Raw genomic sequence first — 6,000 nt, 5'->3', positions numbered from 1 at the left:
GGCACGGTGCGCCGCCTCCGCGAAGCCTTCCTGAACTCTCCCATCACCAGGCGAGGATGGAGACTCAGGCGGAGCTGAAGAGCGACTTGCAGAAGAACCTCCCTCTCCCGCCGCCCCAGAGCAGCACGCCCGCGCAGCCCCCTCCCACAGGGTCCGGGTGAGGCCCTGGTGGGGACTTTGCCAGGCCCCTTGGGCCCAAAGGAGAGGGGGCCCGGGCTGGCCAGGCGCAGCGCTTCTTCTGAAGAAAGGAACGTGGTTCCCATCCTTTTCCTGCCTGCGCCAGGGCCGACGTTGAGCAGTCAGCCTATCACTGGTGGGGCCGTCAGCTGCAGGCAGTGCCTGGGTCTTAACCTTGAAGGAGGGGTCCTGGGGACAAGGGTTTTGTGTGTTACAAAGGCTGTAACTGGTCAAGATCGTCCGTGGCAGGGAAGTGGGGAGGGGCCTGGGGGAGGGTAGGTGTGCTCCGTCATCCCAGCCAGGCCCTGCAGTTGGACCTCTGCTTCTTCCAGGCCAGGAAAGGGCTGGATGCTTTACGTTAGAGAGGGAGTGGGCTGGGGGCATGCTGTGCATTTGAAGGGCGTGGCCACCTGCCCGACACCAGTGGGGGCGAGGGGACGTGAGATCCCCGTGGGATGCAGGCGTATGCATTGCGGATGCTTGCAGGGTAAATACCGTGTATGTCTCAGAGCTGGATAACATGGGGCTCGAATAAAAGTTGTGGTCTGCAGACTCCCCCTGGGTCTCTGCCCCACCCCAAGCTGACCACCACCCCTGAGATTCAGGGCCCCCGCCCAGCGCACGGGGAGGGAACTGGGCCTGCTGGGTGGGGCATTGTGCCGGGGTATCCTGGGCGAGACCCCTGCCCTGCTGGCCTCTCCTCTGGAACCGTGGTCGATGCCCAGCCCACTCCCCCGACCCCTAATGACAAAGAAGACCCTCAGGGTGCTCTGACGCAGCCACTGCTCCTTCCCCCCCCAGGCCTCCTGGGGGGAGCCTCCGCTTGTGTGAGCCCCGCTGGTGCCCAAGTCGTGGGTTCCAAGGCAGCAACGTCATTGTCAAAGCAGAGCATTCCGAGACCTTGCTGACTCAGGGACCCTGCCACGTACACACCAGGAGTCGGGGGTGGGCTGGTACCCCTCAGCAGTGGGGGCTCGCCCTGACCTCCTTCGCCCCCTCCCTGCCCCTGCTGTGGGCGCCCAGCATGACGGAGCAGAGCAAGGAGTGGAACGCCCCTGCATACCTCTTCCGGTCCCCCAAATCTCGCCCCCCGTTTATTCCCCACCTTCTCCCACGTGGCAGCAGGGCTGAGAAGTGTCCTGCACTGAACCCGACAGGAGGGGGCGTGGGGTCACAGTGTTAAAGGGAGTGTGGCCCGAGACCCCTGCCCACCAGCTCCCTGAGCCCGCGGTGGAAGCTAAAGCCGGCCCAGGAGAGACCGGGGCACAGGTGTGGGGTTTGCTGCCCCCTGGCGGCTCGCGGCCTGGCCCTGCCGCCTGGCAGCTCCCGGGAAGGGAAGGGGCGCCGAGGTCTCTCCCGCGGCGGAGGCGGAGGCGGAGGCGGAGGCGTTGGCGTTGGCGTTGGCGGAGGGCTCCTCGGCTCAAGCCTGCCCCAGCCCCGGGTGTGTGCAGGGCACGGTGGGTGGGGACAGACAGCCAGGGACCGCCCCGGCCTGGGCGGGCCTTCAGGCAAGTTCTGGGAAAGGGGTGGGGTTACGCTGAAACCAGAGGGGCGTCACCTTCCGGGAAGCACCGCCCCGTGGGGGGGGCAGAGGCCGGCCTCACGCGGAGAGGGACCAGAGAGGGAGGTCAGCGGGCAGGGGTGTGTGGTGACCACAGCAGCCTGCGGCCGCCTTGTGGATACCGCTGCGGCCTCTGTGCCTGGAGCAGCTCCAGATCATGGGGTCGTGAGCCGCTCCCACCCCAATTAAGGTGCCCACCTCTGAGCCCCCTTGTCCACACTCAGGATTCTAGTTACCCTGTCTACCAGCACATCACTCCTCTGGGGGAGGGGACAGCCCCAATGGGCCATCCCTCTGCCCCATTCCCTGGCATGCAGTAGGTGCTTAATAAATGTGGGCTAAACAGAGCATGGCTTTCTGGAGGCTTGCGGAGCCTGGACTCAGGGTAAGGGCGCGGTGGCTCAGGGCCCTCCAGCTTCCCTAAGCGGGCAGGGGCAGAGACCCTCAGCCACGCAGCGGGCGACCACTGCGTGCCTGGGCCGATGCCCCCTCCTCTCCCCGCCAGCCTATCTCAGGGCCTTTGCCCAGGGGCAGGGCTGGGGCCGTGGACGCACCCCCTGCTTCTGGGTCACTTGGGCAGTTGGTCAGTGTGGCTGGATGGCGAATCCAGGGATCCGATCTGTCACCTGTCAGATATCTCAGCAGCAGTGTGTGTGGGGGGTCCCCCTGACAAGATGGATTATTTGGGGGTCGATCGAGGGCTTGTGCGGAGGACCTTCTATGGAACACAGGCACGCAGGTGTGGGACGTACACTGAGTGTGGAGTGGGAGAGCAGCCCGGCCCTGGGTGTCGCAGACTCTCCATGGATACGCGTCAGCGTGTCCATTTCACAGGTGGGTGGGGGCTCAGGGCTGCCCCACAAATGCTCGAAGGGGCGAGAGAGAATGAGTGGGGGATGGGGAGCCTCTCACCAGGCTGCTGCCACACACGGATCTCCGGCGGCCTCAGCCTGCAGAGGCTTGAAGCAGGATCTCGGTTCCCGGGCCTCAGCAGTGACAGTGCTGAATCCCAGCCACTAGACCACGAGGGCCAGTGGCCAGTGACAAGACCCTGGCTTGTCTGCTTTGTAGAAATGAAATGAAATGAAATGAAATGAAACAAATAAAGTGTTTATTAGGAGGAAAAAGGGAGGAAAAGGTACGTGTGGATGGACACACACAGGCGGGCTCAGAGGAAGAGTTGTGCCCTTGGGGTAGAGTTTGAATCACTTATATGGGGCATTTCTTCTGGTTTCCTCTGGCCAGTCATCTTGGTTTGCCTGGCTCTGGGTCCGTATTTGGTTTATCTTAGGGTCCTCCCCTGTGTGCGTGCTCATCTCTTAGCCAAGATGGCCACGGCCGGCATTGTGTCGCCACCCGCTGCAGGCCTCACCAGGAGTGGGCCCTGCCACATTGCTCAGCACACATCCTTCCTCAGAGAACGCCTTTCTCACCTTGTCCCTCCCTCCCCCCCGCAGGGCTCCTATTCATCCTTCAGAGCCCTGCCTGGCATCTGCTGCCTATAAGTGAGCCTTCACCACATGAAGCTACTCTGGCTTTTAGACTCGGCTTCCTCACTAGACCATGAGCCCCAGGAAGGTGGGCACCAGGCTGCTTTGCCTATCAGCCCCGCGCCCAGCCTGGGGCTGCCACAGAGCAGGGGGAGCTGAGGCTAGCCTGAACACAGAGGACAGGAAGGGAAGCCTCCAGAGTGGGGCTTGGGATGCCCCGTCCTCCCGCCCCCCAGGACTGTGGCTCATCTCCCAATCTCTCTCCACCCTCAAGACCCTGGAAATCTCCCTCTCAAGAAGAGAGGGGAAATGTGATCAGGGGTTTCCAGGAGTCCATCTGGAGGTGTCTTGACAGGGTGGCTGGGGTGTTGAGTGACACAGTGGGAGAGGCAGCCCCTTGGAGGGCACAGTTGGGGCTGTAGGAGGATCTCGAGGGGACAGCGGGTGATGGGGGCTGGAGTTGGGGCTCCTTCAGCTGCGGTAGAACTGGGATGGGGGAGATGCTCAGCCTTGTGTCAGGGTCTGTGATCCCGACCGGGCACAGCCCTCCCCTGGGCCCTGAGGGTGCGGGGGGGTCTCTGGCACAGGCTCTGGCTCAGTCAGGAGAGGGGAGAGGAGGCCCTGGGTCCCAGCGCCGCAGTCATACAGGGAAGTGGAAAGAGAGGCCCTGGGATGCGGGCTCTGCCTCTATCCCCCCAAGTATAGATTGGGTGCAGGAGCCCCACGGAGCCTCAGACAGGCACAGGGCTCTCTGGGGGACACCTTCTGATCCTGCCCTGCCTGCTGATGCTGGGGGCCTGGAGCCGAGGGAGGAGAGGGGACGCCCAGCAGATGACAGCCAGAGATGGGGACACATGGTGAGCGGGGAAGGGCCCCGCCCCAGCCTCCTCCAAGGATGCAGGGGTGCCCCTTCCCCTTTACTGGAAACCCCTAGGTGGCCTGCAGGCAGTGGAGAGGTGAATAGCAGGACAGGCCCTCCCAGGGGGACGTCTGGTGGACGTCTCACAGGGGCCCCCAAGCCGCCGGGTCACACTTGTCCTCCACCCTGCCTCAGACTCCTGGAGTCTGTGGGGCTGGGCTGGCTGTACTGGGGGACAGGGGCCAGTGCTGAGCTCTGCGTCTGAGCTCTGGGAAGCTTTGCAAACAGGATGGTAGTCAACCCCCCACCCCAACGCCCATGACTGCACCCCTGCCCTGTCCCTTCCCTGGCACCCAGGCTCTCCTCCCCAGGCTCCCCTGGAAATGGAAGTAGGTGGCGACCGTGAGGACGTGGTGGCCGCTGGCCAGTCCTACTCGTGTAGCTCCTGCCTGGGGAGATCCAGGCAAAGCTGGCTGACCCCGCGTGCCTGCAGCCTGGCGACACGCGCACCTGCCGCTGGGGTCCCCACCCTCCCGGCGTCCTGCTCCAGTGTCATGTGAGGTGGGGCTCTTCACACCCTCCTTCTGCAGCCCGGAGGCACAAGAGGGTGGCAGTGGTGGTCCCCCCCCCCAAGGCCTGCCCCTGTTCACCAGCTCTGAGGGCACTGGTGGAGCTGAGAAGCCTGGGTGGGGAGAGCCCCGAGCCCCACTGGACGGGAAGATCGGGGTTTGGGCCTGAGCACAGCTTGCACGGGGGACTCTGGGCAAGGCCCGTCCCTCTCTGAGCCCCTGTCTCCCCTTCAGTGAAATGGAGCAAAATGACCCAGCCCTGCCCCTTTCCAGGGACAGGTGGGGTCTGGACAAGGTGGGGAGGCCCTCTGGCCGTCAAAGATGGCAAAGTGTGCGCTCCCGCATCCCCTCGGACTCCGCAGAGCTGAGCTCAGGAAGGCGCAGGAGGCAGCTGGACTCACAGCCTGGCAGCGGTGGGGACGCGCATGGGACACACTGCATGCGGGCGGGGACTGTCACCTGTGGAGGCTGGGCCAGGTAAAGGGAAGCCAAGCTGGGCCCCCTTTGTGGGCTCAGTGCACTGGGCGGAGCACACATGACTTTTGGGGGGCCACCCGCTTCTACAGGAACAGAAGTGCGCCTGCTAACGCACAGGGGCGGGGCCAGGAAGCTGGCACTGGCTGGGGCAGGAGGACCTGTGCCCGGAGACTGCACCAGCGGGGGCCTGACCTCCCCGCTTACACGCCCCTCCCCTCGCCCCCCCGCCCGGTCGGCAGCCCGCACCCCCCGCCTGACTCCGGTCTCCCCGCCTCTCCCCTGCACGCAGCCTGCACCCCGTCTGAGCTGTCGCTGAGAGGGCTTGTTACCCCAGCAGCTGTGGGCCCAGGGGACCCTGGGGGCTGGAGAGCAAACACTTCCTACCACAGGTGACCCCTCCTCCCTGGCTTTCTGGGGGACTGTAACCAGGGTTTGAATGGTCCTGTGGAGGGACACGGAGCCTCTGCGAGGCGGGGGGCTGCCACCCTGGTGCCCGCTGCCCAAGGCTAATGCTTGGAGCCTGGGGAGACCCCTGAGCTTGTCTGCCTGTCCCACCACCCAGCAGTGTCCCCACTCCTGCCCCCTGGGTGTGCCCCACTGACCCCTCCCTCCCCATCCCGGCCTGGGCCATGTCCCTGTCCTGACCTCACATGGGCCTCTCTCCCCCAGTATCTGGCTCTCCCGGGCTGACCCAGGCCCTGGCACCCTGCCCCCTGACCTCAGGAGAGCCAGGCCCACCACCAGCAGAAACTGTCCTCTACAGGCCCCTGCGGCGCAGCCCCATCCAGGAGTCTCAGGTGAGCCCACTGCAGGCGAGGATGCCCCCTGGCCTGGCTGCTCTGGGAAAGCCTGGCTGGGACGTACCCT

Source organism: Orcinus orca, chromosome 1, assembly GCF_937001465.1.
Source record: "Orcinus orca chromosome 1, mOrcOrc1.1, whole genome shotgun sequence".
Lineage (NCBI taxonomy): Eukaryota > Metazoa > Chordata > Mammalia > Artiodactyla > Delphinidae > Orcinus > Orcinus orca.
This window is presented reverse-complemented; position numbering follows the sequence as displayed.